At 38.4% G+C, this 27,354-nt stretch overlaps 1 protein-coding gene across 1 annotated transcript in view; it reads left to right on the top strand.

The window, feature by feature from the left end:
* The first annotated feature begins 15,722 nt into the window (after positions 1–15,722).
* Positions 15,723–27,354, top strand: part of PCDH11X (protocadherin 11 X-linked) — a 112,450-nt gene continuing 100,818 nt past the window's right edge. The window contains exon 1 of the mRNA XM_017516008.2: positions 15,723–16,188. The gene's annotated coding sequence lies outside the window, so the exon portion shown is untranslated. The remainder of the gene's footprint in view (positions 16,189–27,354) is intronic.

Genomic DNA, 27,354 nt, shown 5'->3' with positions numbered 1-27,354 from the left:
AGTGGGAACTTAAATACATTTCAGCCAAAAAACAAAGCAATTCTAACTGAGTATGACCCAGAGCCTTGCCCTTCAAGCTTCCTTCTCATTGCATCCCATACCTTATCTTCTCATGCATTTCCATAAAACCGTGCAACTCTGAGGGATACAGAGTGAAAATATCTGAACCAAATAACCTTAATCTGTCTTCCAGTTTCAAATATCTGTTTAAAATTATGACAACCAAAGAGAGCTAGTCACTGGTGTTTACATGGAATATTTTAGTTCTAAGAAATGAATAGGAAGTAAATTAAACATTTTTAGTAACATTTTCTTCATTCATTTGCCCTTTGATTTCTGTACTTCAACAGACCATGATGTCTTCTTAATTATGAAATTAAGCTTGTTGTCATAAATTATATTTACTATTTCTACCTCATTAGATAACAAAGCAGATAAATTTAAATTTTTCATTTAAAACATCATTCTAAACAACTACTTTCAGTGCTCCATCATAAGTAGTTATTACCAGCTACAAAAATAATTGTGAAATTTATATAACAAAACTGACAAATTCTACAACACTCGCCAAGAAAACCCAATACCCTATTGATATTAGTAAATGTATAGAAAGTCCCAGACCCATTAGGCTGACCCATTTTAGAACAGGGCATTTTATTTCTTCCCAAGTGATCAAAACTAAATTTGTAACCTGAAAATTATATAGCTTTGTAGTGCTTTTCTTAAAAAAGATATTGAAAATAGTTGGTTATAAGTGAGCTAAAAATAGGTAGTGCCACTATTCAAACAATGCATGTAATCAATGAATAAGAACTTCCTGTACACCCAGTACCCATACCTCAGGAGTTCAGCATGCTACTTAAGAGAAGACATGAATTTGTCTTAAACCTACAACAAAGTTCACCACAAAGGCCAACATTTACAGCTACTAGGGATATTCTGCTATCCATTAGAAACATAATTTTTTAACTAATTGAAAGAGCATGTATATATATATATATATGTGTGTGTGTGTGTGTGTATATATATATATATATATATTTATTTATATATGTAGTTAACTTTAGGAAAAAATGTCTCATGGGTTTTTTAAAAATGACAAAATTAGTGCTATAAATTCCTTCATTATTTTTCAAAAATGACTGGATTATAGAATAATATTATAAATGTTATTTATCTATTAAGCACATTATTTCCTTCAGAGAGTTTAATAAATAATACTAAAAATAAGTATTTTACTTTGTAAACCAAAAATAAAATTCTAAGCCCCACAGCTGACTGATGGATCCTCCCCCAGCCAAGGCCATTCCAAAGTTAACCTGAAAAACTAGTTCAGGCCATAATGGGAAGTAGGAGTCAGATCTGCCTTAAAATACCCTCCTCTCTTTGGTATTTAGGCACCACTGACCAGCATTAACATTAACACAAAGAACTTAAGACTGATAGACTAGACTCTTTAAGTCTATAAGAAACATTCCCTTCTATTCATTCTATTTGTGTAATGTGAACCTTGATCTGCACAACCTCTTAACACAGACATTCACTTCTATTTATTCTAGGTCTTTATACAATAACTTCACTCTTTCAACCAATTGCCAGTTAGAAAATTCTTGAGTCCACCTATGACCTGAAAGCCCCTGCTTCAAGTTGTCCCACCTTTCCAGACCAAGCCAATGAACAGCTTACATGTATTGATTGATGTCTTATGTCTCCCTAAAATATATAAAACCAAGCTGTAGCCAGACTGCCTTGAGCACATGTTCTCTGAATCTCCTGGGGTGTGTCAAGGCCATTGGTCACTCGTATTTGGCTTAGAATAAATCTCTTCAAATATTTTACAGGGTTAGACTTGTCAACAACTGTTAATATTTCCTACACTGAAATTATTTTGAACCTTAGCCAAAAGAAACACAGGTTTAAATATGTGGCTTTAGTGTTCATGGTTGACTGTTATCAGTCAAAATTGATAAGCCCAACTATAATCACCTGACATGTTAATAATCTCTAAAGTGAAATTGGCTTGAGAGATCACTGAGTTAATGTGCTAAACTACATACATTGGAATATAGGTTAGTTCTTTCTCATGCCTGTAAAAGAAGTTAATCTCTTAAAGAAACAAATGCAAAAGAAACCTAACAAATTATAACAAAGCAAAATGAGTTTCACATATACTATGATTAACATCTGAAGGAGATCAGAATATGCTACCCCAAAACACGCCACTTTGGCTAAAGATACTTTTAAGCTAAAGGCAATTGAGAACATCAGACACAGGAGAAGCTCTCTGCCCTCCCCCTATCTATCTGAGGTCATACATTGCCCTTTTGTAAAGGAAATTTTCATTTGTAATAATAATTTCATTTGTAAAGTTGCCCTCCTCTCCATTATCAGAAAGCGGGGAATGATTCTGTTATTAAAGATGGCACCAAAATGAGTCTGCATAATCAACTCCTATTCACCATTAGTTCCCCCAATATATTTCCTAGTCACCTTCCCACAATTTACTCCCTAAAATCTCAAATTCCTGTCCTTTATCTAGTCACTTCCGTGTAATTTATCACACTGTGTTAAAATGGCATAGAAGCCCCCTGGTCTAAAGGCCTCTTGGAGTGTCTTATTTCTTTTCTGTGAAGCTCCAGTAAATGTAAAAATATTAAAACCAGAAAAGTTTGTATGCCTTTTCTTTAGATAATCCATCTTTTCTCAGTTTAATTCACGGGTCCCTAGATCCAGAACCTGAGAAGGCAGAGGAAAAAGGTCTTTTTTTCCGTCTCTTACACATCTACAGTCACATTACAAACCAACCAATGTATCTGTCATCTCAGCAGTGCAACTTGGCAACTAAATACTATAAGAAAACATAACATAGAGGTTTGAAACACAAAGTGAAATAAAGCTACATATAATTGATGTTATAAAGAGCATTTTAATTAGACAGAAAGTAAATTAGCAGAAATTGAACTTGAAACAAATAACTGAGGTTGCTTTTCCCATACTCATGAACATTTTGATACACAATAAAGACACTGTAGTCTAAATGCCTAGAACTTTAGAAATAGCTGCGTAAATTTATTAATTTGATTTTTAACCATTTGAAATACTGTATAATTTCAGACACTAAAATATAAAAATGTGAAATTCAGAGACATGAAATAATTGTAAACAAAATTGGACCTCAATTTTTCTCTTGTGATACTTCTACAATATACAAGTAATTTTCACCTATTCCTTTATGTTTCTTAGTAGGAGTATATATGCCTTATAAGTCACCATCTCTTGTAATGGGTTCAAAAGTACAATAATAGGTGTTACTGTTAAAAAGCAAAGAAAAAAGACAGACTTGGGAAATTCTGAGTTAGAAATATATTTCTTTGCTGTAATACATCTCAGAGCCTTTAAAGATAATATTTAATTATGAATCCAGGGAATATGGATTAGAAAACACCATTTTAAGTAAATGGATCACTTGAATAATAAGTATTTGGCAAGGGTTATATTCCTGTCTGAATGGATCCTTTAGGTAGCTTAATAAGCAAATTAATGGATCTGCTTTAATCCTCTTGTAGTAGGTATCACGGTCACTAAAATAATCAATGATCCAAATAAATTAATTGCCAGATTTAGATTCAGTGATCCTTCAATACTAGATTTGATGGTATTACGTTGACTTGGCCTCTGATTCAGCACCAAATGTTTCAAAAAAGATGTATTAGATTTCTTAAATTCTCTTTTGTGTATAAACAGGAATACACAGTGTCTTAGTAATTTCCAGCATTTCTAATCCCTGACTTCCTTATTTCTTGAGTCCCTCATCCCCTTTTAGGTTCATCATTACTATCAATACTTTGCTGGCTGACTACGGACTACTGATGTATGACATTTACTGCATTGATGAACAAGCATCCTGAGGAAGGGAAAGAAAAACAATTCATGTTCCCTATTGTCATTGTGATTCCAGGAATTGTTAGCACATTTTTGGCATCCTTGCTTAATATTCTTTAACAAGCCGAGTTAAAGAACTTTATACTTTCAAACTTAAAATTTGTCATTATTTTGAGATTCATTAGTTTAATTAGCTAGAGCATTGTGCTAATGAGCCCAAGCCCATGGATTTGAGTCACATATAGGCCAGTTAATTTTGTACAGAAAAAATATCTCGTTAGGCCCGTTGCCATTAACCAAGCCTCTAAAGAATATCTACGTTTTAATCGTAAAGGAAATTCACCACCACTGCTTAAAAAATAAAATAAAATGGAACAAGCAGGATCACACACATATGTGGGCAGTTCACTTCTTCACCATTATTCACTAATGGATCTTTGGCCATTCCTCTGTTACCAGAAAGGGGTCCAGATCCAAATCCCAAAAGAGGATTCTTAGACTTCACACAAGAAAGAATTCAGAGTGAGTTCACAGAAGAAAGTGAAAGCAAATTTATTAAGAAAGTGCAAAAAATAAGAATCACTACTCCGTAAGCAGAGAGGTGGCATGGGCTGCTCTACTGAGTATACTTATAGTTATTTCTTGATTCCATGCTAAACAAGGGGTGGATTATTATACGTTTTCCAGGAAAGAGATAGGGATTTCCCCGGAACTGAGGGCTCCTCCTCTTTTTAGACTATATAGGGTAACTTCTGGATGTCGCCATGGCATTTGTAAACTGTCATGGCACTGGTGGGAGTGTCTTTTTGCATGCTAACACATTATAATTAGCGTGTAATGAGCAGTGAGGATGACCAGAGGACACTTTCATTGCCATCTTGGTTTGGTTGCGATTTGGCCAGCTTCTTTACTGCATCCTGTTTTATCTGCATGGTCTTTGTGACTCGTAATTTGCGCTGATCTCCTGTCTCACCCTGTGACTAAGAATGCCTAACCTCCTAAGAATATAGCCCAGTAGATCTCAGCCTTATTTTACCAGCCCCTATACAAGATTAATTTGGTCTGGTTCAAGTGCCTCTAACACATCTAAACACACACACACTTTACTTAAAGAAACTGACTCAAGAAGAAAACTCAAGATGTGGTCACATTTTAACTAACAAATGCTTCATTTTAACTAAAAAATTTCAAGTTACTTATTCTCTTATACAACTATGAACAATTTTAAAAATTGAAAAATACTATCTGCAGTATTGTAGCAAACATAAAAACGAGATTCAGGGGATGAGAATCTAGACTTGCTGAAGATTAGTTATACTGTATTTTCATAAAGGAATCCCATTCACATTAGCTGTTTATAAATTATGATGTGCTTATCTTTTAGGAACACAGTGTAATAAGAACACAGAACATCAATTGGAATAGATAAAATTGCAATTGCTTCCTATCTTTTGTTATTTAAAAATAACAAAAATGACAACTTGTCTGAAGAAAAGTTTTTAAATTTGACTAATGTTGCTTTTTGTGAAATATATTTAGCAGTTCAAAGAGGGAAAAACCTAATCCAAGAGAGAATTGTCATCATAGAACTCAAAGGAAAGACTGATTTGATATTTTTCTATTTTATGTTCATTATAAAATTCTATTTTATTTGATTTTTCAGGAATCGCATATATCCTTTAAACGTGACAGATGATTATCTGAGAATAAAAATGTCTTATGACCAACAGTCCAAAACTTGAACAAATTCCATAATCTCTAAGCTGACAACGGCCAGTCCTAGTTTACGGAGCTACATATGATTATTGCACTGTGTCTGTACTTTAATGAAAGGACTATATTCTCTTCCACAAGTGTATGGAGGTTTTGTTTCTATTTTCCTTTAATCACTGATGTGGCTAAGAATCATACTTTAGAAAGCTACAGAAACTATTAAATTTTGTTCAGAATTAAGATTTGAAGTTATTTTTGTAGACCAAATTAATCTACTCATAAAGGCCCAAACTTATAATTTAAGTTCCATTTTTAAAAATTTTGTATTTCCTCTGGAAGAATAAAAGACAGGTCTTTTGACATGGATAAACAGGGATGAATCCTGGTTTTGGGAACCTGAAACTGATACATGTTAACTCGCTCTAAAAAAGGAATACAAAATTACTGTACAAAGCTTTGTATAAACAGAATATTTGTTTATAGAGTAAGGAGAGATCACAACAAAGGACATATTTCTAGAAGCTGACAAATATCACAAACATTATAGAATCCAAGAAAATTCTATACTTTTAATAATAAACTGCTTGACACATCTCTATAATATTTTTCTTTTCACATTTTAAAAACACCCGTGGATGCCTGAAAGTGTAAAGACTACCTAACCCTATATGCATTACGTTTTTTCCTATATGCACATATATATAATACTTTTTTTCCAACATTTTTGGGTGCCTATCATTGGATTGCCTCTTCATATGAAAATGATTTTGTAATATCAGGCCTCAGAAGAGGCCAGTGTAAGTGAAGGGCCCTCAGTCTTAAACTTCATTAGCTCCATGGTAAAACTGCCTCTGTTTGTATCAGTTATTCAATCAATGTGTGGCTGTTCAAAAGATATAAAATAGAAACAACACAATGCTGCAAAATATGCATCACTATACATCTATATCAATATCTGTATCCACATCTATAAACATAGGCATGCATATAAATGATCATGTGAATTATAAATTTTGGACTGTATTTCAGGGTGCAATACATCCTCAGAGAGATTCAAATTATGTGGTGGGAGTGAGAGGGAATATTTATTTTATGCAAATAAATTGAGGTTACCAATCCCTATTACCTGCCTACGTCAAGTAAGTAGTGAAAGGGTTAGTGACTTATACAATGCTGGGGTTGTACTTAGTATTGTATAAGTCACTATCTAGAACTAAAAACCGGACATGAAGTACAAAGTCTATTTAATGTATTCATATGGCTAAAAAGTGCCTAGAATATATAGTTATTCAATAAGTATTTGTTTACGAATAAACTAACAAATGACTGAATGGATAATACCGCTATACCCACCTCCCCTTTCTTCTGCCTCATTGTACCTCAATGACTGCTTTAGATGCCTAATGAAGTCCAATTTTCTGAGTGCTAAATTACATTGAAATATTTTTATCAGGTATTTCATAGTAATTTTTATTTTTCTAATAAAAAAATTTATAAATAAATTCTAATTTATTTTTCTAATAACAATTCTCAAAGTCATTTCATTTCTCAATACATAGTTATTGAAATGGAGAGAATTTAAGTAACTTACCAAATGTTCTACAGCTAGAATGTCATAAAATCACAAACTGAATCCAGGCTTTCCAGATTTTTAGGTAATATATTTCATAGCCATTTCTTCTTCCTTCATGTTATGCTATAAAAACCTGGCCAAAACAAAAGGAGCATACAACATTCAAATTGTGGTACATACATCACAAGTTTTAGGCAAAAATGTAATATGTCAAAAATAGTTACAAGTTCTTGTTGCTGTGTTACAATATACGGATTTACTCTTTTTATTTCTTTTCATTTTCATATCCACAAATTGCTGTTGTTTTGAAACTGGGTCTGGTATGGTCTGCAGCAGCAAGGTAAGGGATAACATGAATGTTAATAGAAAGGAAAAGCTATATGCAGAGTGATTAATCTCATCATGATAGGCTGACAGGTTTGAAGAGCCAAGCCCTTTTACAACTGCCAAGCAGTATTTTTCATACTACCTCAAAAAGGTCCCATGGTTGAATAAACTTTTAATATGTTCCTGCTGGAGAGTCACAACACGTATTTACATATTAAAGACACACGGGAAATCCTCTCAATAAACCTGTTCCCATCTCTGCACCACGCCTACTCCCCCAACTCCAGTTTGTTCCTCTGCTGCCCCCTAGAGGGCCTTGGCCACAGTGCACACGCCATTGATGCCTTCTCTCCTAGTTCCTCTTTCTGTAGCAGACTACACCGCTTAAACTCGGGTCCGGGGAGCTCAGAGTAAAGAGATTAGGAGTTTGGGAACAGGATTTGAACACTAACCTGTGGTCTTTACATCATTCGCCAGCTGCTAACACCCTTCTCTTCCTTACAGAGTTTGCAGAAAGGAAATCATCATGAAGGCATGAGGTGACTTGAATTCCTTTCTTCCCTATCATCTTCCCTTCTCTCCACACCAGTCTCCAGATGAGCATTTTACCCCGCTGGAGTACTTGTAGAAAAGTTAGAAAGAGATGTCGCATGGTGTAAATTTGAGAAGTTATAGCGGCGAAGTTGAAGGAAAAATAAAAGAAAATCATTTAAAAGGAAAAAAGGGTCCCTACTGGCTCCCCTGCTCAGGACCCTGAGTTTGTCTATTCCTTAGGTCCCACCTTCCTCCTCTCCTCTTCTCTGAGACTTAATTCACCTGGGGGTAAAAGACTATCTTCTGGTTATCTGGGATTTATCTAAATCTAGTTTTGGGATCTAAATCTGGTTTTGCCAGTGTGATGTTAAGTAATTCAGTCACACTGTTAAAGAATAATAAATGGCATTGGATGACGTAGCATTACTTATTTTGATAAACTGCAAAAGGTTGCATTGGTAAATGCAACCTACTCACTTCAGCATCTTCTATAGAATAAATGGTCCAAGGATATAAAACATAAAATGAGAAGCTAGAGTCATAAGTAATCTTCTTTGTAGGACAGTGCTAAAAAGTTTGTCCTTTCAGGATCATGACCCTCAGTGAAGCAGGTAATATTTCCTTGACACTGAGGCAAGAGCACCAGGGAAAGGGACTGATGGAAACTAAGCATGGTGCCAATGCTCCAACTATCAGAGCCTGAGCTCTGGTGCTAGCAATGGGTACTACAATGCCCCCAGATAACTGAGTTAGATGGCTAATTGTATGAACTAGGCCACTAGGTTTGCACTTGGAGTAAAACTCAGATTTGGCCAATCCACTACAAGAACCCTTAACCCTGGGTCTGAAAAAATACTGAATTCAAAAACCCATCAGTTGACAAAGCGGAGATTTCTGAAGGAGTCTTTGTTATGACAGGGTTAGGTTCAGCCTGAAAGAGAGATTAGTCCTTCTAGTTCCAGCAAGAGGGCTAGAGAAGGTGAAGGTTAATGATGACAACATTCACAGAGGTGGGAATCTAGGTCCAGTATTTTATTTTCATTACCAATTTTTCATTGAGTTTTTTTTTTCTTTAAAAGGAAAACCATTCTGTGCTCCAAACCCTTTCCTTTCGCTGTCTAGCCTGACAAAAAAAGACAACCAGGATAGAATCAATAGTGTGCCAAATTGCCTCTGTGGTTTCACTTTATTTAGCAATTATTCAAGAAAGGACAATTACATTTAAAATTCAAGACACCTTTTTAATTATATGAAAGTACAGTGATTCACCATTTTCTACCTTCTGTGAAACAAAATATAAAAGGAATAGTTGAGACCAGCTGCATTTTTGCAATTGAGAATAATCCTGGATTTGGATATTTTCTTTAAAGGCAGAAACTGACATCCAGCTAAGTTTTAGTAATGATGAAATAAAAATTGTTCAATCTCAAAGGAAAAACAAAAATCCTATGCCAATTCTTTAAACACACGTGTAAACATTGAAAACGGTATGTCTGCAATAGTCCAGTCAATTAAAAATGGCTCAAAATAGCCACTCACTAAATACTTTATTGGCTAAGCTATAGGCACTGTTTTGAAAAGGAAAAAAAGAGCAGTTTTCCTACAGGTTTCTGTGAAATACACAGTATATTCGTTATCACATATCAGAAAATATAACTGATTTTACAATGCATACAAAAGTTAAATCTACTTAGTTCACAATCATATAATAGAAATAAAGAGGCTTAAAAAGTAAAGAAGGCTCAGAGTAGTGTGGGATTAATCCAGGATTCTTGAAAAATGTATATTTGCATCAATCTCAATATGTTGCTTTGGAAACATTATGTGGTTGGTTTAATGTGTGTGTGCATTTCCTAAACTGGAAGTAGTAGCTGATTCCTGTGTCCTGAAGAGATGGCCACATAGAAATTTCCCCACTCACGTGCTGCCGCCACAACACAGGCCAATAACACACAGATGAAAATCCTCATCTGATACAGTTTGCAGCTATTCATTTGCAGAAAAATAAGAGTACAGTAGGAGAAATGCATTCTTCAGGGGAAAACAGCAACCTTAAGAACAACCCCACGTTTATAATCATTTACAATCAGAGCTCGGGGCTTCAACAAAGTTCAGCTATAAACATAAGGCTGCAATTGCCAGGGTCTTGTGAAGGAAACTCGACTGTAGCTTCTATCCACTGCAAATGTGGAGCTGTTTAAGCCTACTGGGAAAAAAAATCTTATGTGACCTGACATATAAGATTTTTAAACAATTTTTAAACAATTGCCCCACCCCTATTAATTAAAGAGGTTGCTGGAGTAGTTAAGAATTCTTATCAAAATCTTTCCCCCATAAAAAGCTCTTCTATTCCTCCCCTCCTCAGACTTTCAGTAAAGCTTTTCTCAGAGCAGAGTACGATTTCAAACTTTTCCCAATTATTGGCCCGATCACTATAGCACACTTCTAATATATATATATATTTTTTATCTTGGTAGCGTCTTAAGCCATTACAGAGTCTTAAAAAAAAACCAAAAAGCCTTGCAAGTCATGTACAGGAGGGAATGGAGAAGTGTTACTTTTATTTCACAGATGCCCTTTTCAAATTCTTATACTTTATACTGGCGGAGAAGGGGAAGTGTGTTGAAAGATTTCATTCATCTGTGTTTTCAGTAATAGTACCCTCTAGTGTCTCCAGCTGAGCTATGCATTTGGTGAGCTGCTAGGTAAAGCAGTTAAACTACGGACAAGAGAGCTCTGCAACTAGCAGACCTTCAACCATTTCTGTATCTTTAGCTTCTGAAGACATTCATTTGCCTTTTGTGTACCTGTACCAGTTTCAGCTTTATTATAATTTGCGACGTGAATGCCTGAACGCTAGAAATATCTACCAATTAAATGTAAAACTGCCTGTACAAATGACGCTAGTAAAAATGCTTGGTATTGAGAAAGTACTTTTAACTTCTCAAGCACTTGCATATACACTATAATATCTGTAGGTCACAATATTATCCCCCTACCCCTATGACATCACATGAATGTTGTTGCTTTTAAAGAGGGAAGTAAAATGGTTTCACCTGGGATAAAGAGAAATGAATTATTGAGGCTTTTCCTTTAAGCAGTCTCTATGCCATTGAGGATTAAGTTATCTTTTAATATTCCTTAACACATTTTTTTAATGTCTTGGAGAGTGACAACTTTTTAGCTTTATGTTAGACACGGTGCTGAGCATTTTAGGTGAATTACCTTATTTAAATATCACCATAATATTCTGAGGTGGAAAGGTTATCAACATCTCCAATTTTAGATGAAGAATTGTAGCTTTTTAGGACAGCTCTGTCAAAAAAACTGTGTAATGCAAGCCACACATGTAAGTTGAAATTTTCTGAAAATATTTAAAATACACAGGTGAAACTGACAATATATTTATTAAACCAATGAGTCAATATAGCATTTCATCATGTAACTGATATGCAAAGATAATATATTGTATTATATTATATTATATATTGAGATAGGTTCTTGCTCTGTTGCCTGGGCTAGAGTAAAATGCCACAATCGTAGCTCACTGCAGTCTTTAAGTCCTGAGCTTAAGTGATGCTCCCATCTCAGCCTCCTGAGTAGCAGGGACTACAGGTGAGCACTGCCACACCTGTTGAAGTTTTTACTTTTAGTATAAATGAGGTCTCACTATGTTGCCCAAGCTGGTTTGGAACTCCTGAGTTCAAGCAGTCCTCCTGCCTTGATCCTCCAAAGTGTTGGGATTGAGCCACAGCAGCTGGCCAATATATTTTACATACGTGTGTGTATGTATGTAATATACCTTCAAATTTTGGTGTGTACTTTACACTCTAAGCATATATCAAATAGGGCAAGCCACATTTCATGTGCTCAGTAGCCACATGTGGGTAGGGGTTATCTTATTCGACAATACAGGTCTAGAGATTAATTTCTTCACAGCCAGACAGCTAGAACATGGCAGAGCCAGGACTCCAAATTTGGTCAAAAACCAAAGGTTTTTCTTAACCACTGAGCACTGCCTCCTACTGATTGCAATTGTTGCTGATGGTTTAATATTAAACATTAAAAATATCATGGAGAATGTGTTTTATCCAATCTTGCTTGCAGTTTCATTCCAACACACCCATCTACTTTTCCACTAGCAATGATAACCTAACATTTCTGGGCAATGTATAGTGCAATTTGGAGTGTACAATGCAAAAACATGAATGGAATTTAGTACAAAATAGTGTCATGTGATACATACAAATTACTCTGTTGTCATCGATCAGCATGACCTGTACATTCTGTCTCTGAACAGAGACTTTATGGAAAGACAAAAGACAAATCACAATGAGATGACAGATTGCTTGATAAGGGATGTTTCATGCAAGGGGAATTGAAATAACAATATTTGATTGGTTTCATCAATCTCATATCAAGGGTGATTTTGCCAGAGAGATGAAAATGTACATGAATAGGTATTGCCAATGCTCATCTTCGGAGCGTTCTTTTACCAAGATTCCATGGCTGATCAATCCCTTTTTAGATGGACATGTTATTTCTTGGTTTTAATCAATTCTTACAGGCCTGAGAAACATCCTTACTCACTGATGTTTTTGAAAACTCTTCTTTGATCCATTATATAATCATAATGGCTTTATAGTTTATCCCTCAGAGAATAGACATATTTCCATGTTTATAGATATATATTACTAGAATTTCCCTTTTATGATCATAGCAGAACCCTGGTCAAGGTTCCTAAAGGGAACACTGAAGAAACAAAATGCAATAAATATCACAGTTCCTTCCTGACACCTCATCCAAAACCCAGATACCCACAGTGCCCTTTTTGCTTTTGAGGGCTTTTGTTAATCATAAAATTTTTGATGTAATGCACATTCTGAAAATGTGTCATTACAGAATCTGAAGTCCATATGCGGAGGGGCAGCACAATGGACTGGAAGTAACATGGGTTGGAATTTCCTGTGTATTTTACAGTTTTAATACCTTGGGCATTTTTTACCAAGTCTCTATTTTCTCATTTTTTAAGAAAAAAAAAATGAAGCTAATAATACCTACCTCATAGAATGATTTGGAGGATTAATAGGACAATTTATATAATGCAGATGGTACAAAAAACAACAGCATTCGGTAATGGGGTTAAAAAAAAAACCATTCAGTACAGTCCTTCTGTCTGTAGTCAGAAAAGAATCTTCATCAGTCCTTTTAGAGTTAGAATGCCTAGAGCTTTTTGCCAGGTATCCTGGCTTTTGGTTATTCCACCACTCGTTGGTGCCACCATCAGACAGAACACAGAAGAAAAGAAAATGGTAAAAAAATTTCATTATTTTCAGATGTGGATTTCTGTCAGTCTTTTCAACAGACTCAATTTCTTAGGTAATTCTCTGGATCACTTAGGTCAACTAGCAGAGACTCCTTGTTCTATAAGTAATGTTTCTACTCTACACAGACCATTTTCTGTTGGACCGCACACTTAAAACTAAATGTTCTGCTCCATATTATACATAGAAGAAATCAGATTAACTATAAAGTAACCATGTAGCTGAATTTATGAATTATATACCCTGAATGAAAATCTAGAGTCTGTTACTCTTTAGCCCCATGGTCTTGTGCAAATCACCTGTCCTCTATGAACTTCAGTTTCAGGAATTGCAAAATGGAAAAATAATATTAACCTCATAAGTCTGTCATGATAATAACTTTAAATACTTTAAACGGTGACCATATAGTTCCCTTCTCCTGCCTCGGGATTAATGAAAATCTTCAGCAATCAATTAATTGGTATCTAATGTGGATATTATGAATAATTATTAGTATTCTAAAAGCACTCCCATAGCATGACTTTGCCACACCGTCCCTGGATCAGTGATTTTATTTGCATTGAGTTCCTGCCATCTCCCATGACACAGTCTCATCCAGTGGTGCAATCCCCAAGAGTCGGAGCTGTAACCATTTAGCAGCTTCTGATTTCCCCTCTCAGACATTTCCTAGCTCCTAAGAAGAGTACAATGCATGTGCTGGATACTGTGAAGAATGGAGGGCCAGTTACAGGAGTACTAAAATGTAATAGTGAAGTGTCTGCTCACACCTGTGCGAGTAAACACAGGTGTTTCTCTGTTTTCTTTCACGCAGACCTGCATTCAGCTGCCGTGCTGATGCTTCTCACAGTAGTGTGGCTTTGGGTATATAAATATGAAAGAAAGTGACATGAGGAATATTTGAATGAAGATTTTAACCTTTAAATTATCAGGAATTGGAAAGGAGGCAGCTAAGAAGGTGGAGAACGAAATACTGAGGAAACAAGTCATAAGGATTTGCCTTTCAGTTAAAAAAAACTTTCCCTGAAGAAGCTATTAGAGAAAAGGAACTTATTATAATTTGACAAATTTTTTTCCTTCTTGATATTCTATCTCTACACAGATGTCATTTCCTCTTCCATTCAGTAGACAAAAAAATAAAAGAATGGATACTGTGATCTTGGTGCTCTAAAACATTCTCTACTTTTTCTCCTTTTATTTCAGAAAAAAAGAGCAACATTCTTTCAAAAAATTGCACAGCACCAGAAAGATAAGTTTTTCTACAGGATAAGCACGGAAAGTAGATTTTCCCCATAAAATCCTACCTCTTTCTGGAGAGAGGAATTTAGAAAATTCACCTGGTTCATTCTCTGGCCTCTGGGTAAATTTAAGGAGTTGCTTCTTAAAATAAGAATAAGAGTTGACCAGCTGGCGTGGTTTTGATGTTGTTGCCATTGGTTTTTTAATCACATGCCATGAAAGGGGGAATTAGCCCCTACTTCTTTATACCCACGACCCTTCGCAGGCATAAACCAGCCACATAGCTCCTGGAAGCTTTAGTGGTCCTTGGGGGCCTGACACTCCGAAACCCACCCAGCCGTGGCCCACCAGGCAGCCAGAACTCGCTGGCAAGCACCAGGCATGAGGTTCCGGGCTGGTTTCCTCCCTCTCTTGCACCCTCTCCTACCTTGGAAATGAGCCGTCCACGCCCGCGACGCTGCCTGGTCTCTGGCAGCAATGCCGCCTGACTCACTCCTGCTTGATCTCTGGGGTAGCCAAATGCTAGATCGCTAGAACTTCTCCTTCCCTCTTTCACACACACCCCTTCGCTGCCCTCAGAGGATCAATCCGGACAGGCGATCGAAGTACCAGACCCCACTCACAGTAGAGTATGATATATGCAGACAGTCTCTCACCTCCAACTGTGACTTTGCCAGGCTCCTGCCCCTACTTCCCCTAGTCTGCCTTAAGTATCCTTTGTGTGAGAAAATGGTGCTGCAGGATGCTTGTTCACTAGCTGGAGTCAGGGCAGCCAGCGTGATAACAGGAAAAATCAAACTTCTCTGAGAAAATGTGAATGAGTGAAAGTTAAAGGGAAGTCTAAGAGAGCAGGGAGCAGAGGACCGAGGAGAACACTGCATGCTCTGGGTTTTGCTCTGGAAAGCTAGCAGCCCGAAAGCGGCGCGTTTTCTCCGGCAGCGGGTCCCGCACGCGAGAGTGCCGCCAGCACGCATTCTGCCTCCTTCTCTGGGAGGCGAGCAGTAACTTCCTAAGCTTACCTCCATCTCTCCCCCGCCCTTCTTTCTGGTTCTCCGTCAGCGGGGAGGGGCCGCCCCCGGATCGACGGGGGATGTGAAGTGCAGGGAGTGGGGACCAGAGGGGGGTACTCAGCAGTTGGTGCTGCTCCTTCCCTTCCCAGCAGGCGGCCCGGACACTGGTTTACTTCTCTCCCCACGCCTTTCACTGGTTCACCCCCCTTCCTTCCCCTTTCTCCCCCTCTGTGAAGTCCCTCCCCCTCGCCAATAAAAAGGGCTGGCTCGGCACTGGCTCCTTGCAGTCGGCGAACTGTCGGGACGGGAGGAGCCTTAAGCCGGAGCTGCAAGCAGCTGCCCGCGCGGCAAAGCGGAAGGCAAGCCAAACAGAGTGCGCTGAGTGGCAGCGGCGACCCAGGCAGCACCCGCAGCCCGGGCGGCCCGAATAGCCTCAGAAACTGCCTCAGCGACTCCGGCTGCTCTGCGGACTGCGAGCTGTGGCGGTAGAGCCCGCTACAGCAATCGCAGTCTCCGTGGAGCGGGCGGAAGCCTTTTTCTCTTCTTTCGTTTACCTCTTCATTCTACTCACAGAGGCTTCGTTCAGTGGGTAAGTAACCGGACTGGGTACCTGTACAGGGTGCTGGCAGGGAGGCGTGAGTTCCACACTTAGTGTGCGGACACTGCCCGCTGCCTGCGCCTGAGGTCTGAACTGTGACAACGGAGTGGTTTTAAAGAGGCTTCTGCTATTCTCCCTTCCCCCTTCTCTTCCCGGGAGGTAAGAGAAAGAGCAAACCCCGGAGGTGAGCGCAGGGAGAGTATCTTTTTAGCACTACCACCAATGCGCTTGGTTACTTTGCGAAAACTCTCACTTTTGTCAGAAATGTGTCGGCGCAGGAATTTACCCGACATTGGCTGTGCAAAAAGGTCTCTCCCTTTAATGGGTACAGCTAGCTTTAGCGAGGATGAGGGAAACTCTAAGATTGGGTCAGGTGTTGACAAAAGAGCATGTCCCGGACTCGCCTGGCAGAGATCAGAGCTGAGAGGCGATACCTCCAGCCGAGAAACTGCCTCCAGCCTCGCTGCGCTCCTCTGGGGGCTCGGGTTTGGATCCCTGCCAGGCTGGCTCCAACCTTTGAGGATACGACCCTTGGCGCAGAGCAAAGGAGAGCCAGGCGAGCCAGGAGCGCACAGGGTTCCCGGTGCTGTTTCTCTTGGCGCTCGCCTCCCCACCCTTCCTTCCCGCCCTATTTATGGGGCTGTACTCAGCCAGCACCTGCTGGATATGGAGATAGTAGGTGTGAAAATTCTGCCTATATATTTTTTAAGGCAACTTATAATCGAGCCGAAAAACGGCATTTTCTCATTTTAAAAAATGACTTTTCTAAGAGTGTTGCCAGACATCTGAAGAAATGACTTGTAATCCCTTAGCCAAATAAATAAATAAATAAATAAACCGCCCACCCATCCCATAAATAGATGGTGTTTTCTAAAAGAGAACCGAGAAACAGTTCACGTCCTCACAGAGGAATTCTTTTTCCAAAAGCGCGTAGCGATACCCCCCTCCCCCCTCCAGAAAAGGAATGTCTCTTTTAAAAAAGCTTCATCGGAAAAGGTGACTTTTAAAAAGCGAGTAGCCGCAAACGGGTGCATCTTTTAGACTTTAGAAGAGCGGAGCAGCAGTCCGCCCGGGTTGCTGCTGGGACTTGCATCTGAGCGCTTAGTCGCAAAGGGACTTGAGGGGTAGGAGGAGAGGTCACTTTCTCAGAATGTATAGCCCCAGCCGCTTTTTTGCCTTTGCCAAGGAAAGACTCTTAGAGCTTCACGGAAGATGGGCCCTTTTGCTTCAGAATGATTTATTCCACGTTCCCCTGCTTCACCCGCCTGCGGCTTAGGGTGTGGGGCGCTGGGGTGCTCCTCTGAAGCGCTTGTGGGGAACCCTAGCCTCTCCGATGCAAAATGTGGGCTGGGGGCTGGGAATCGATATTTGCGCCACTGCGGCACACACCCACAAAGCAAAAACCGTGGGGAAGAGGGGTTAGGACAAAACAAATAGAATGAAAGCGCAACAACCAACAAAATCAATTTTTGAAAAGTGTCCTTGTCTTGTGTGTTTAAACATCCCAAGATGGGATTGAAACGCAGCCTAGGAGATGTTTGTACGAAGAAAAGTGTGTGGAAGAAAGTGGTTGAAAATCTGGGTAGGAGGGGGGGGGCAGCAAAGATGGGGAGGAGGCAATGGTGTCATAGCTGTCGCCTGTGCGCTCTTAGCGCTGCAGTCAGGAAACAACCTGAGGAGCATGCGGATAATTCCGAACGCCAAGCACAACACCTGAGAACATAGCGGTGCTTTGTGACTTAAAGCGACCGTCTCCCTCGGTCCCCTAAAAAGTAAAACGGGTGTGACTCAAAATAGAAAAGGAATTGGTATTTGCGGGCACCCTTGCAACTTGGTAAAGACTGACGGAATTCCACTTTTAATCTTGTTTGAAACAAACTCCCGCAATCCCGGCAGGAAATCCCAGCGCCAGGGCTGGCCTTTCCACTGTGGGTCTGTGTGTGTGTGTCGCGGCGGGGGCGGGGGTGGGGGTGGGGAAGCAATTGAAAGCAAGTCGAAGTAATAGTATATGTACACGTTTCCCCTTTCTTGCCTTTGTCTGGTTCATCGGAGAGAGCGCGGACTGTGTGCGGGCGGTTTTGACGAAAGAACCGAGAGATGGATGCGCTAAGGTCTAAAGATACCTTTCTCCCTCGACTAAATTAAGAACTGTCGCGTGCAGCTCCCGAAAGCTGAGTCCCGCTGCAGCTGCCAGGGCGTCAGGCTCGCCAAGCGGCGGGGGAGCGCCTTTGCCTACCAGGCCTGAGAACCCTGTTCTTCAGTCGCCTTCGCAGGGGCAGCCCCTCCTTCTGGCAATGATGTCAGCTGCAGAGAGGCTGGGCCCGGCCGCTAGGAAGCCGAGTGGCAAGTCCGACTCGCAAGCGCGAGCAGCCCTGCCCCGCGCGCTCCCTGCGCGCAGCCGCCCTCTTGTCCTTTCGGTCCTTCCCGCGTTCCGGCGAGCAGCGCCCCCTTTCCAGTCCCTCCTCCTCAGAGGCGTACTGAGGCGAGGGAGGCGGGGGAGGCCATTGCTGGCTGGTCGCCGCCGGTTTTAAAACCTGGGATCAAACCCAGTTTGGGGTCTTCCCCCCATCCATTTCCTCCTTCCCTCCGCGCCCGCGCTCTCTCCGTTTTTCAACTTCTATTCACAGTGATTTTACTTATTTAGCAGGATTTTAGAGGACAAGTGTTCCACATGCAATGATAGTAGTTGCTGGTGTTAAATTTCTGCTGTTTTCTCTCCCGTCGGGTGATTAAAAAGAAGGCTGTGAAGACCGGCTTCTTTAAAACCTGGTGGTTGCTGCTCCGCCTGTCACAGAGCAAGCTCTCTAGAAGGCGGGGTGGGTCATCTTCCGCACAAAATTGTGCGGTGGGGGAGGTTTTTTAACCTTAGGCCAAAACGCAGGCTGGGGAGTCCCCTTCACTGAAAGAAGAAATTGGAAATTGGAAGTTTCGGAAAGGCTGTATCCTCTACTGCCATAGGGGAGAGGCCACCATGCTCTTTATTTTACAGACACGCATTCCAAATTGGGAAGATGCAGGAATAGGTTTCTTTAAGACGGAAGCCCGCTGCGGCGTCCCTTCTGAGCTTGCTCTTCTCGTCTTAAGGAGCAAGCCCCTGATTTCCCAAATTTGAGGCCAATCTGTTTTCCTGATTGCCGACAATTCCTTCTTTAGCTTTGGTAGGAGGGTGGCAGCGTGCAGTTGGAGAAGGTTGCACAGGGCAAGAGGGAGGGGCAGAGGCAGAGGCAGGGCGTGTAGAGGCAACTGGCGTCTGGAGCAAAATTACATTCCAGAGGAAATTACCTTCCAGGGGGTCGCAAGCAACTGCTTACCTATTGTGTTTTGGTTTGGACGCAGGTGAGAGAAGTGGGAAATGGGAGCAGGAGCAAAGAATTACTCCATTTCGTAAAACTAGGATTTTCCCCCTTCCTCTTCTTCTTCCCTTTGATGAAAAGCGTCCCTTTCATGACGTATAGCTGGCAGTAAACTTAAAGTTGCGGTGCGTTTGAAATACAGGAATGGGAAAGAAACTCCCACCAAGCATAAAAACACATTCATTATCTAGAGCTCAATCATTTGCTAAGGGTTGAAAGCAACTGAGTACCCCCACTCCCTGCCCCTTCCCCCGGGTCCCCGGCCTTTTTATCACCGGAATGGATTCCGAGGGACGCCCAGGTAATGCTCGGTTTCAGCAGCAGTAAGCCCTGGCAGAAGGGATTGTAGGTTTCATATTATTCCCTCTCTTGGTATTCAAAACTTTATATTTTTTTTCAAGATAGAAATTCCTGATAGAGAGCTTCCAGACTGCTGGTGGCAGGGAAGAAATCTGGTTAAGGAGATTCAGAAAGCAGAAAATTCTTTTTCTCTGCGCAAGCAGTCCACAACAGCCTTTAGCTAGGATTTATAAGATTCTTGGTGGAGCAAGGGGAGGCACATCAACAAGGAGAGTTTATCTAAACCCCTGGCTTCGAGCTACATTGAAGAAATATATGTGGCTGTCATGTTTTCTTACTGGGAAAGAAAATTATTCAGGGAGTGAAATTTTGAAAGCTAATTCTCTCCAATAATCGTGCTTCCCATATTTTAAAGGAGGTGTCATCCCTGTATTTATTCACTAAAGAATCCACAAACTTTAATTAGTCACCTACTGTGCCAATGTGCTAGGCTCTAGGAATACAAAAGAGAGTATGACAAACTGGCATAGTGATTGAGTTAACAGGTTAAGAAGAGGTTCATAAAGGAGAGGTCTGTGGTTTTAAAAATAGGTATTCCTAGTAGGTCGCTAGCAAGAAAATATATCTGGAAGGTCATGCCCCACACAGACTAAGTAAGCATGAGGGCTTGATGTCTTGCTACAAAGTTTTGAGGTGTATGTGTGTTTTGTAGACCTAGGACACCTTTGAGGATTTTTTTTCCAGCAAATTTGTTAAAGTAACAACAAAAAACTAGCCTGAGAAAATTGGGCAATAGATAGCACACATTAGAAATATTATTGTTGTTTGCATTTAAATGAAGAATTGAATAAACTGATGCATTCAGCAGAGAGTGGAGGCACATATGTTAAGAAGATAACATCCAGAAAAGAGAACAAATGAATGAAAAGGGCCTAAAACTAATCAGTATAACTAAGAAACAAAGGAAAGCTGCTTTGGGGAAGAAAAGTTCTCTTTAGACATCATCATCTATCCACTCAGATTGTTTTACTCATCTCACTTTCCGAATTCAGTCTTCAAAATTCCCCATCTTCCGCTTATTGATTAAACTTTCTTTGTCCTGGGGAGACCCCCCCCCTCCACTCCTTCAGCCACTTGCAAGCACACTGATCTTCACCCCACCCCGTTTTCTACCCACATCCCTGCATCATCTCTGAACTCTACATCATCTAACATTTTACCCACTTCAGCCTTCTTTCGACAACCAGTTAGAGGCCCTTAATCTTTTTCCTTCCCTTTAGGCACTAACAAACAGCTGTCTCACTTCTCTTTCCTCCTCTAAGCCATCCCCCACTCCCTTTCACCTGCGTTAATCATCCTGCTAATTTGTCCACTGATTTCCACCCTTTTACATTCTCCTCCCCGTTTGCCACATTGGATCCACCTTTCATAGACTTCAAAGGAGCTAAGGAGAAAGAAAGGCCACTCTACTTCAAACTTGCTTAGATTTGCCAAATTTTCTTCATCAAGATTTCTTCCTTTAGGTGACTTTTGCTGTTTTATTTCACACAAGACTTTCAGTGGAATTCCTTCAATTTGTTATATATATTTATTATGCCTGCAAATGTCTATTTTCCTTTGGTTGTGGCTAGGGATTCAAATATTGTACTTTGGGGAGTATTTCCGACCTTTCTGAATTTCTCACTGACACACTCCTGAAGCTGTTTCTCAGCATCCCATCCTTTCTGCTGTATTCTCTTCCCATGGGTCATTCCTTTTATATTTTCAGTGAAAATTCTTTCTTATTTTTATTCTCTTTTCTCTTTTTTTGCTTTGTGGGATTGGTATAGTGGCTCGAGTTTAAGTATTTTGAGAAGGCACTCCTGTCAGCAGACCCCCCGCTCTGCCCACACACAGGATTTTAAGGTCTGTGTCAACATGTGTTCATGTCAACATACAGTTACCAATCTTCAGAGGCACAGGAATGCTTGTTTGTTTTATTTTAACTGCATTGTTAGAAAATTTTGTGTGTGTATATAGTAAAGGTGCAATTCTCATATCGTCCTGTCTACATTCAGTGGAATTAATTCAACATCATTGGGAATTGGGAAGGGAAGAAAGAGTATGCTTTAAAAATACATTTTTCATCAAAGACATATGCAAATTTTACCTTTGGGAAAAATAAAATATTTAGAAACATTTAATTGTATTGACTATATTACAGTATTCTGAATTACATGTCATTATCTGAGCAGAGATCTATTACTTGAAGATGTTATTGATCATTCTGTATCCAGAATGAAGAAAACTCGGTAAGATGCCTTGATGTTCCAAACTGGCTTGCAATATTCTAATTAATCATATTTGAAATGGTGTTCTTTTCCAATAGATACTCTTCATGAAGTCGTCATCTCTAAAATGTGGTCATCTTCATTTGTTAGGAGTTAACATCAAATGACCTATGTGACATGGTCCCGTAAGATTTATGCTCTGTGCAAAGTTAATTGTAAAATAAAGGTTTATCAGATAGAGAAATCTATTTTAGAGTGAAAGTGTTTTTTGAGATTTAGTTACACCTGGGGAAAGACTGCATTCTCGTTATCAAACAGCACCAAAACATGGGAAAAGGAGTCTTTTTCAATTACTGTTTTGAATTTGAGAAGTGGCTTGCCAGAAATCATAAATATTCCTATTATCTTTTTGCAATCTAAAAATCTTCAACTGTTCAAGGATTTAAACTGCCCTTTTAATTTTCTCTACTGTGTTAAGCATTTGATCAATAGAATAAATTTTAAAACAAAGAACATCAGTGGGTATAATTTATGTTTCCAGCCCAAATCTGAAAGAATGATTTTTGTACACCTAATCTGCTCATCTTGAATGTGTGGATTTGGGTAAATAGGATGAAAGAAAAATTAAAGAAGAGAATAAATTATGGAAGAATATTTTTCTCTGTTTTAATATTCTAACATAACTTTTAGCATGACAATGATAAAATTAATTTGCTCATGGATTTTAATTAAAGGACAATCCATTTCTTTTAAAAATCTTTAAGTAATTAGAATGCAAATTGAGATTTTTAACTGATTGCATAATTCAGTTACTATCATCACCTAAAATGAAGCTAAAAGACTGTTTTCTGTCACCTTTGTTTTGAGTCATTCTTTTAATTAACTCCTTCAAAATGTACGGTATTTTATATTTTTATATAATTTAAAGTGATTTTATTTTAGTCACATAAAAAATTTTTGAACAGAAAAAGAAGACATGGTTATACCCATTTTACCGATGGGGATACTGAAAGTCCCACTGGTGAAATCAGCTCCCTAAGGATTTCCAGAATTAAGAGGGGAAGCCTTAATAGGATTGATCAGTCTCCAAGCCAGGTCTTTTTCTGACATCCCTTTTTGCCTCTCTTATATCTTTGAGTATATGTTGTCAAAGTTCTGAATGTAAAAGGCAAAAACATATAATGTGTCTTGGATTAGAAAATAAAAAATTCAAAGACGAGTACATTCAAGTATACTAAAATAAATTTGTCAATTAATTTTCTACTAGCATTATATACTCCTATTTAATGTTTATATGCACTAGGCTTTGTAAAAATTATATGGTATTAATAAAATGGTAGAACTATTGCAATGTTAACAGCACATGCTCATAAGATCCTTCCTTTTTGTTTACAAATTTAAATTATGACCCATCATAATGACAGTCCATAAAGACTGTTTGCTTAATGTAGCAAATATTTAGTGCTATATTCTACTATACTACTGTCATCTTTTAGAACACCTATATTTTTACATAAGATTTATTTTAGATGTTTGCCAGTGATTTTTAGGTAGTGTTTTTTTTCCTGACATGACATTTTTGTAACTTTGGTGATCAGTTGAGTGTGGATTTGTATCACTTCAACCTAAAAGATACAAATCATTGTTTGTTGTCTTCAGATTAGTCTTTTTTGGTCCAATGAGAGCAGGGGTTTATTTAAATTGTGTGAATACAAGGTATTTTATGATTTATATTTTATTAGTTTCTAGAAAGTGACCTTAGGCAAAAACCTTCACCTCGCTGGACTTCAGTTTCTCCAAAAGTAAAATGAAGGAATTGTAAGTTATTTCAAGGCACTTTCCAAAGGGAAAAAAAATCCTGTGATATTTTACAAAAAGCAGTAGACATCTAGGACCTTATTTCCTTGTACTTCGGCTCTGCACGTATTATCAGTTTGACTGCATTGACTCATTAACCATCAATAACTAAAAGCCTATGGCTTGTCTAGCATAGCAATACTTTAAATGTGAAGGGTGGCCCTTAAAGAAATTTTAGAGAGTACTGTCTTTGAAAAGCTTATATTCTAATAGGGCCAAAGCAATGAACAACAACAAAGTAATATATAATCACATTAAATTGAATTCAACAAATATTTGTTGTCATCTACATTACAGCCCACCAAGTATGATGCAGGTTTTGTAGACTCTCAAAGTGGAAGGGACCAGAAACATAATTTACTCCAAACTCGTAATTTTACAGATAAGAAAAGGAAGCTTCAGATATGGGAAATGAGTGATACAGGAGTTCACATAAGGTATTGGGTGATAGCATGAATTAATTTATTCCACAAACATACTTGTTCCCTGCTTTCCAATGTGTTTAGAATTTTGAAACACTATCATGTATGGCTTTTTAATTACCTTTGCTCAAATTTAATAGTAGGATCTTCTCAGAAATTTAAATGTATCCAAAACTTTTTTGTTTGGGCTTTTTTTTGTTGTGGTAAACAGTTTCTCTTCTGACTCAGAACTAGAAAATACTGTTTTCAACATTTTGTTTTGAATGGAGATTATTAAAAACACCTATATTGTGCAAATTATGTTATAAAACATTGAAATAGTGCTTTGATATTGAAAACAAGTGAATGCATTAAACTATCAATGCATTAAGAATTTTAATTAAAAAAAATGATTGGAAAAGCCCATTTACTTAAAATGGCTAGAAATATACATACCTGGAAGGATAGTTTTATTTTTATAAATGCATATTTACCCTAAAGAATGAAGTATTCATTTCCTTTAAATTTTAAATATAATCTGGGGAAGATTTTGAGTGCATTTTCTAAAATTTAATGTTTGCTACATAATCTCATTCTCTATGTCAGGGTATATGTGTGTTTGTTAGGGAGTATGGGTCAGGGAAAGATAGGCAGGGAAATTTTGCCAAAGCAAAGCTTTCCTTCCTTTCCTGAATAATCTTAGACTGCTTTATTTTACTTTGTGACAGAAAGGAGGAGGGGAGGAGAAAGGAAATCACATAGAGAAGAAAGAGAACTACTGCGTTGGGGGTTAGGGCCTGATTTTCAGTTTACTTTGAAATATGCAACCTTTTTGAAACTGCCTAGGATAGCCTCTCTCTTTTACTTGTCATATTGTATATTTAAAATACCTTAAGCGTTGGCTGGGCGTGGTGACTCATGTCTCTAAGCACTTTGGGAGGCTGAGGTCAAGAGATCCAGACCATCCTGGCCAACATGGTGAAACCCCATCTCTACTAAAAAAAAAAAATAAAAATACAAAAAAAAAAAAAATTACCTAAGTGTGTTGGTGCATGCCTAGTAGTCCCACCTACTTGGGAGGCTGAGGCAGAAGAATTGCTTGAACCTGGGAGGTGGAGGTTGCAGTGAGCCGAGATAGCGCAGCAGTGCTCCAGCCCTGTGACAGAGCGAGACTTTGTCTCAAAAAAAAAAAAAAAAAAGAAAAAGAAAAAAAGAGTACCTTAAGTGTTATTTGATGTTGTTTGCTAGGTTGCAAGAATCAAAATCTTCCAAAACGTGAGCACATTAAATTTTTTTAAAGAGAGGCTTAAGAATAGTTAATAAACACACACACCAAACACAAGCAAACAGGACAAAACCTTTACATGAGAGCTCGGCAGACAGAATTTTCTTTGTCTTTCTCTTGAGATCAGAAAAGAATTTGTTCAGTTTGACAGTGACCTTTTACCCTTCAGTCAGCCTCCACAGTTCTTAAAGCTTTCCTTGTCTGCAGCCTTTCTTAGTCCACGAATTCAGTTTTGGCATCCATGAAATAAAGCAGCTACAATATATGCTGGCCATTTTATAACGGCCAGGAGTGCAAAACAGGATTATTTAAGAAAGCGCATTTGAATTCATTGAAAGCTACAGACATTCTGAATGCTTCAGAACTTCATACAGGAGTAACAGATATGGGGATATAACACTAATGCTGAAAAATTGGATAACTGGCATCTGTAACGTAATCAAAACACTTTAGAAAGAAATAGAGTCAATATACAATTAGTAATCAGCATCACTGCTAACAACTTATTGTTTTAAACTCCAGTTTCTAGGAATTTACATTTTATTCCTGTGCTTCTCAAACTTTAATGAGCAGACCAATCATCTGAAAATGTTAAAATGCAGATTCTGATTCAGTAGATTCTAGGTGAGGCCTGAAATTCTGCATTTCTAACAAGCTCTCTGTACAAATAGAAGCTGCTGCCCCTTAAACTACAGTTACCTAAAAGGTGCTAATTCATAGTTTGGTAAACAAGCATGATAAAGATGAAGTAAGCCAAGGGTAACAGATTTTCTTTAAAAAATAAACAATTCAGGTATTTGCAATGGATGAAAGTTTTAAAATTCAAATAAATGTACAATTATTAGTATTTAGAGGTTAAACTTGATTTTAACCCTTAATGTTATTCTATTGGTTGAAGCTGTAGTTCAGAATAGCAACCAGTTACTTGTTCATTTTACAGTCAAATCTATTTGATGGACACTACGTACATACGATTATACCATTTTCAAAATGAAAACCATTGGTCATACACTGTCAATAGTGTACCAATATGTTAAAATCTATTTAAAGAAATCCAAAAGCTCTGAGAAATCTTACTATAGTATAGATCCTTAAAGATACTGGTTTGTAAAATAGCAAAAGTGAACATAGCAGCTAATCATTCAGATTTTAGATTCAAGTAGCCAATTAACTTTTCATTTACCTAATTTGAAGATCTTTTTATTCTCTTATTAGTATTCACATTTTGCAGAGCAACAATAACAGCAGCAATGAAAGACACTTGGTAGAGATTATTTTGTATTTGCTATCTCAAAAAAAAGCCCTCAAAGTGGAAACTAATGGTAAATCAGGCGTTGTGCTAACCACCTTCCTCACAACTAGACTTTTATCTTCGAATACAGCAAAATAGTCCCTTAATCTAAGTGAACCTTTCATTCATGATAAAATTAGGAAAACTGTCATAGTTCACATTTCTTTATGCACAGCTCAGAACCAGTATCAAATTAAAACAAATGACATTGAAAGCAACCATTGCAATTAGTCAAGTGTAAATGTTTAAATTGTGCTTGTTAGGAGGCATGATGTGGTTCTAGCAAGGTTAGGAAAACAACTGAAAGTTTTCACTTCATCGTTGGAATTAATGTCTTCATTGTGCCATTGTGATTCAGAAACTACCACCTTCCCAATGAAACTGTACTAGTCTTTTTTGT

The sequence above is a fragment of the Cebus imitator genome, unplaced genomic scaffold, assembly GCF_001604975.1.
Source record: "Cebus imitator isolate Cc_AM_T3 unplaced genomic scaffold, Cebus_imitator-1.0 Scaffold569, whole genome shotgun sequence".
Lineage (NCBI taxonomy): Eukaryota > Metazoa > Chordata > Mammalia > Primates > Cebidae > Cebus > Cebus imitator.
Note: the sequence above shows the minus strand (reverse complement) of the source record. Positions and strands in the feature narration are given on the sequence as shown.